The sequence below is a fragment of the Lactuca serriola genome, chromosome 1 (genome assembly GCF_051521515.1).
Source record: "Lactuca serriola cultivar US96UC23 chromosome 1, Lser_US96UC23_V15, whole genome shotgun sequence".
Lineage (NCBI taxonomy): Eukaryota > Viridiplantae > Streptophyta > Magnoliopsida > Asterales > Asteraceae > Lactuca > Lactuca serriola.
In genome coordinates this window covers 72,205,319-72,211,842 of record NC_136408.1, presented here as the reverse complement: position 1 = coordinate 72,211,842, position 6,524 = coordinate 72,205,319, and the positions used below count along the sequence as shown (strand labels likewise).

At 31.5% G+C, this 6,524-nt stretch overlaps 1 long non-coding RNA gene across 9 annotated transcripts; it reads right to left on the bottom strand.

Annotated features, from left to right (window-relative positions):
* Positions 1-3,799: 3,799 nt before the first annotated feature.
* Positions 3,800-6,081, bottom strand: LOC145092072 (uncharacterized). 9 transcript variants are annotated; one of them, XR_013702423.1, is made up of 6 exons: positions 5,765-6,080; positions 5,603-5,641; positions 5,326-5,526; positions 4,638-5,210; positions 4,274-4,309; positions 3,800-4,190 (listed from the first exon to the last, which is right to left on the bottom strand). It is a non-coding gene; the product is annotated as an uncharacterized LOC145092072 (long non-coding RNA). The 9 variants fall into 9 exon arrangements; XR_013702422.1 differs by having other exon boundaries at positions 5,776-6,080; XR_013702425.1 differs by having other exon boundaries at positions 3,800-3,962; positions 4,076-4,190; positions 5,326-6,081.
* Positions 6,082-6,524: the final 443 nt, after the last annotated feature.

The following is a 6,524-nucleotide window of genomic DNA, read 5'->3' as shown; positions in this document are numbered from 1 at the left end:
ATACCGAAAAGTTAATTACCTTAATAAGTCATATTCCCTTTTTTAAATGATAATTTTGTAAAGTCATTCTTTTGTTTTTTACAAACCTTTATTTAATTTAGTTTATCATCTTGTGGTTAGTCGATTCATGGTTCACGGTTGATCATGATCATCCGTTCCTGTATTTTTGACCGTTTGGATTTTGGCTAACATGTTTGTAATTGACACGTGGTCATGCTCGACTGTGTGCTTTTCATAGTCATTTGTATGTGTCTTATCACTTTTATATAATTCACCTTCTAGCTTCGCCTAAGAAATGTTTGTTAGAATTGGGGTATAGAAAAAACTTGGAAATTCTGAGAATTATGGCTTTCACTTTCAGATTAAAGTATTTGGGTAGTACTCCCAATCTTTAATCGGATAAGACTCAGAATTGAGAGAAAACGTAAGAGAGAATGTTTTGATGTTATGAAGAAGAAGTATACCAACCACATATTCGGATATGATCATATAACAGAAAACTACTTGTCTTAAAACTGCCACATGACAGTTTTATGTCCTAAAATTGTCCACAAACAGTCATAAACAACCTTAAGATACATGTGAAGTCTCATATTAACTCTGTCCCTTGGACCCCGTCAGGGGCTGCCTCCCCTTGGACCCCGCTCCCAGGGGCGCTGCCCCCGGACCCCTGTCGGTGATATTAAACAAATGTGCATTCCACACCATACCGATTTGCTCAATAATTGTCAAAGTGATATTGATCAACAAATTAATCCATTACACTTAAATAACATTAGTGATATAAAATCACCAACAATGTTTAAGAACCTATTTTTCTATTAAGTGCTTAATCTCATGCTGCCAAAATATTTAAAGAACATGTTATTGATCTTTAAACAATTAACTCTCACGTCTCATGAACTTATATAGATTTGAAAGATTTGATATCGGAGTGATTTATGTTAGTGTATCTTACATCGGTGCGACAGAATATATATATATATATATATATATATATATATATATATATATATATATGTGTGTGTGTGTGTGTGTGTGTGTGTGTTGGAGTCTACCATTTTTAATGGATATTTGGATTTGTGTGTTGCATTTTGTATGTGTGGGAGTGAGGAATGAATTTCTTTTGATATCATATTCATATCTCTTTTCGTATGGTAAAAAATATTAGTGTATGCCACATTGATGCGACATGGTTTTATATATATATATATATATATATATATATATATATATATATATATATATATATAAGTGGGATCAAATGAGAACACCTAAAAGGTTGAGAACGCGAGAATGGATCTGGACCATCTAAATATCCAGATCTACGACAATTATTAAATGGGTCATTTGTGTAAATTCCGAAAACAATTGGTATTAAATTGTAACTTGTAAAAGATCATAAGGCTATAATAGGCTATAATGGTAATTGCAACTTTAACTCATCCCTATAATTTCTCAATCTCTCTCATAATGCGTTCAAATTACTTCCCCCATCTCAACCTCTCTCTCTCTCTCTCTCTCTCTCTCTCTCTCTCTCTATATATATATATATATATATATATATATATATATATATATATATATATATATATATATATATATATATATACCTAGGTTTGAATCAATAAACCACCTCATCATCTGCATTCAACAGTTTCTTCTTCTCATAGCCTCCCTCCATCGCACCATCATGTGCCGCATCCGTAATAAGACCATCGCAAGTCGCCAACTCAAGGGTTTATGGTTTAGTCGGCTTTTCTAGCCAGGCATCGATTCTGCTCTACTCGTCGATTACATATCATGATCTCTTCCTCCCTTAACCTCCCTCCATCATACCTTCGTTTTTCGTAATCCTATTTGTACCATTGCACCATGGTGGTGTGTGTATCACCCCAACCCATTTAATCACAATGATAGAATGCTCATTTCCCCCTAACGACAATCTGAAAAGAATTGAGGAACTGAGGTTTTTTGTGACTCGCCATTCGTCAAAATCTTCCCACACCCAAGGGTCGCCGACTGTCAAATCTATTCTGTCGTCCTTACCGCCAGTATGCACACATCCTATTTTCTTCATTCTATAAATTTGGAAGTCCCACCTGACTTTGCGTCATTGATTTTAGTTAACATTTGTTTTTACAATGTCGTAGGACTGATTACTAAGCTAATTGATTGTGTATTTTTAATTGATGCATTTTGTTTTGGGTGTTGTGAATTAAGAGAGAGGAATCAACATGTTTGGCTTTTGGTGCTTCTCTTGGTTCTCTGTTTATAACATTGGATAGATGTTCATAAAAAAAAGTAAAAAACAAACATCTCTTTTCTTGTATTAACTTTATTTTGATGCATTTTATTCATTTTTTTTCTTTTATCAACGAGTGATCTCTTTTTTTTGAAGTATTATTATTAAAATTTGGTTTTGGAATTATTGTTAGTGTTTGTTTTTCTTTTACTAATCTTAGATTTAGTTCTATGACAATGAATATGGTTATATAATCATAGATAATTAAAACATGAATTAGAATTTGGAATAACGTATGGCAAGTGATTTATTTATAATTTTATTCACTAGCGATTAAAATGACCGAAAATACATTAGGTTTGTGGTTTGACATTTGTATTTTAGTATAATCATTTTCGCGTGGGTATTAATTTGTTGTTTTTTTGGCTTATTCAGTATGTAACAGGACGAACAATGTGCAACAAACATGATGAATTTTCATGGGTTAGATGGGCACTAGGATCTCTATTTTTATATTTCTTGTTGCGGTTTTTTTTCTCTTTGCAGAGAAAAAAAACCGCAACAAGAAATATAAAAATAGAGATCCTAGTGCTCATCTAACCCATGAAAATTCAGGGAAGGGTTATTTGGAAAACAAAAAAACCCTAAAAAAACCTTAAATATCATAAAAATGCATAAAAAAAACCAAGACATCACAAAACTTTTTTTTGAATTTTTTTATCAAAAAATCACAGCATTTTTTACAATTTCGTTGAAAAAAAAAATAAAAAAACAAATTTTTTTTTTTTGTAAAAAAAAATTTCAAATTTTTTTTCAGCGATTTTGACCTAAAAGTTGCGATTTTTTGATAAAAAAAATTCAAAAAAAAATTTTGTGATTTTTAAGTATTTTTTATGTATTTTAATGATTTCTAGGGTTTTTTTAGGGTTCTTTGTTTTCCATATAACCTATATATATATATATATATATATATATATATATATATATATATATATATATATATATAGTCATTTATAAAGTGTTTCATCGTTTATGAATATAGCGTTAGTACTTTATTCATCACATTGTTTGTTGTTTTCCGAATATAATTGAAGTGTTTTAATCTTTTACAGTTACAATTGTATTTGATTTTTTGATTTCCATATTTTGTTTTATTCATTTATGATTACAATTGTATTCATAAACAACAATATATTATATTCATTTTTTATTATAACTCTATAAAATATGATTAAAGAAAACTAATTCAATAAATTGGTAATTTTATATTGTGTATTCACCTCTAAATGAGATTTTGTATGAATCAATTGAAAAAAAGTTGTTTTTTTTAATAGTTAGATAAAAAAAATATATGAATATTCAAAAGCCTTGTTTTTTTTTAAAGTATCTGATAAAAAAATATATTTATTAACGAAAAAAATGATTAATTCACTTTTTAGGTAATTACTTTAATTATAGCTAGATTTTAGGAAATCATAATTTAATATTAATATTTCAAAATTTAATTTAAACTAGGGAAGAATCCCTGCTTTGCGGGGTTGGATACGACAAAAATTGGTTACAACTTCTCGATTTTTCCTAACCTTTTAAAAAGCACTTTTTATGCTATTAACTTACAACTGATCCTAATTTGAACATTATATGATAAATTCCAACAAATCATCTAATCATATAAACCCTCGTCAAGCCATATATCAACTAAGAAGTCTACTATCACCTTCAAAATAAAAAAAATAAAAATAGAACCCCTTCAGTTCGGTCAACACAAAGTTGACTTTTGAATGTGGTACAATAAGTCAAAATAATGGAGTTTCGGTATTAACTTACTACATTTGTTTCCGGATGCATCCTTGCTTCTTTTGCAGGTGTAGAAACTTCTAAAGGCCAAGAATTTCCAGTATCGACTTCCGTCATCATAATATTGTTCACCATTGAACTTTGAAACCTGAAGAAATTGAAAAAAAAAGTAACAATCAATAGAATGGAATAAGAATTGAAGCTTCATAGTCAAAGTAAAAATGCATCAACTTCAACTGTCTCCAGGGCTGCTGTTCCAGCTTCATCCTGGAACAAAATTACATATCAGTTCAGCAAGACCTAGGCCATATTTGTCATATGCAAAAATACAAAATAATCTAAACCAACACCAGGTCAGATGAAGTTCCATACTAAGCATACAATGAATCAGTTTCAATTAGTTCAATACGAACTGGAACTGCAACAAAACCAATTATCATATTCATATGGTAGAGTAAAATCACATTTCTACCCTTGTCTATCTCATTTCTTTTTGTTCTGATTATTCCTTTCCATATCATATAATCACTTTCAATTCAAACATCAACCAAACCCAAATGAATATCAACCAAAAAAAAAGAAAAAAATTGTGTACCTCAATGGTTTTGCTCGGAGCAAGCAACACAAATGACATTGACCAAATTGCCCTTACAGAGGTTAGACCAACCTTCATTCTGCATAATATCTTGAAAATTTTCACTAAAATGGATTATGTTTTCACTCAAACCTAAAACTATTGAGAGGCAAAACAGAAGTTGAGAAATTGAAAAGGTATCCATAGCTGCCAATTTGCAATAACCCAAGATACTTACTCCTAAATCATAACTATTTATTCATTTTTATTCAATTCGGCTTTCATATATTAATATTATACTAACAAATGTCACGATATAATTAAAAAAAAAACTTTGTTCTACCCGGAAGGAAAACTAATAAAAATAAATGAAGAGATTATTACATTACCCGTATTGCACAACATCAAAGCCGCATTCTGGAAGCACATTAGGTTAATATATGGTTTCATGCTAAAAAGATGATATGTCAATAGGGAATTAGATGCTATACACGAAAGTTAATACCTGTACATATCCAACTCTTCATCTCAACCTTAAAACAACCAACCTAACAACAGCATCGACAAATAGTTTTCCTCCTGTATTTAGCCTCCCTGTCAATAATCCTCTATCATTTCTTAAACAATTAACTCTTAAAAATCCATTCAAACAATATCACAAATACTTGACGTGCAACCTTAGAAACAAAAATTAGGATTGAAATCTTACCAATAAATAATGAACTCTTAATAATTCAATAATGTTGAAGTAACCCAACACCTTTAAAACAATACTTCCACCACCATAATCGTATCCATATGCAGCTGTCAGCTATTGAAGATCTTCTTTTTCCTAATGTAGGATCTGAATGATGGAATATTTCTCCATCAATGCTTGTAAGAAATTGATAACCCCATACACATTCCAGACCTGTGAAAGTACGTAGAACATTGTATTTCATTATAATTAGGTTTCCATGTAAGTTTGAAGCCAATTTTACACATACATGATAAAGCTTAAACATATTTGAGTGGTTTAACAACACCTGAAAAGGTACAAAAATCAATCACATGAGCATTGTGTTAATCGTTCATCAAGCTACATAAAGGCATAAGGATTTTATGGAATTTCATAAAATATGAAGAAAAAAGGGAATAGAAGAATTTACAAATTTAAAACCTCAATCGATACTGAAGAATTAGATGGGATTATCAAACTTGATATTTTTCTTATATTTTGCTTCACAATATGTTTATTGTCATCGTACGCCTCTCTCCCTTGGTCGGATGTGGGCATCTGCTTTATCTGTGGCTGAAATCAATTGATGATGTCGAACAGGGTACCAATGGTTGATTCCGGTGCAGCGGAGGCCGACTGAGGCAAGTTCGAGGTACGCCTCTTTCCCATGGTGAAACGACCAAAAATTTCTTTTTTCAACATAACCAAAACCATAATTTGAGTGTCATATCATCAAACCATACATAATGCATCTCAAAATAATAAACCACGGTTCGGAAAACTGTATCATATCCATGACATATAAAAATCAGGAACTAAATCAACTCCCAGGATGAAAGTTGAAGTTGTGGTGTGTGCAATGCCATCAACCCGAGCTCCCCCCTCTGCTAGCGGAAGTACCTGAAACCAAAACTGAAACTGTAATCACGAATCTTAGTGAGCTCCCCCAAATTACCACATACCATACAATAATATATATATATATATATATATATATATATATATATATATATATATATATATATATCAAGCACATACTGGGGCCTTGCCCCCCTCCATCGGACCGAAGTCCGAAGCTGACTGACCGGGACCTTGTCCCCTACATCGGACCGCAATCCGAAGCTCACATCAGACCGAGTCCGAAGCTGACTGGGACCTTGTCCCCTACATCGAACCTGAGTCCGAAGCTG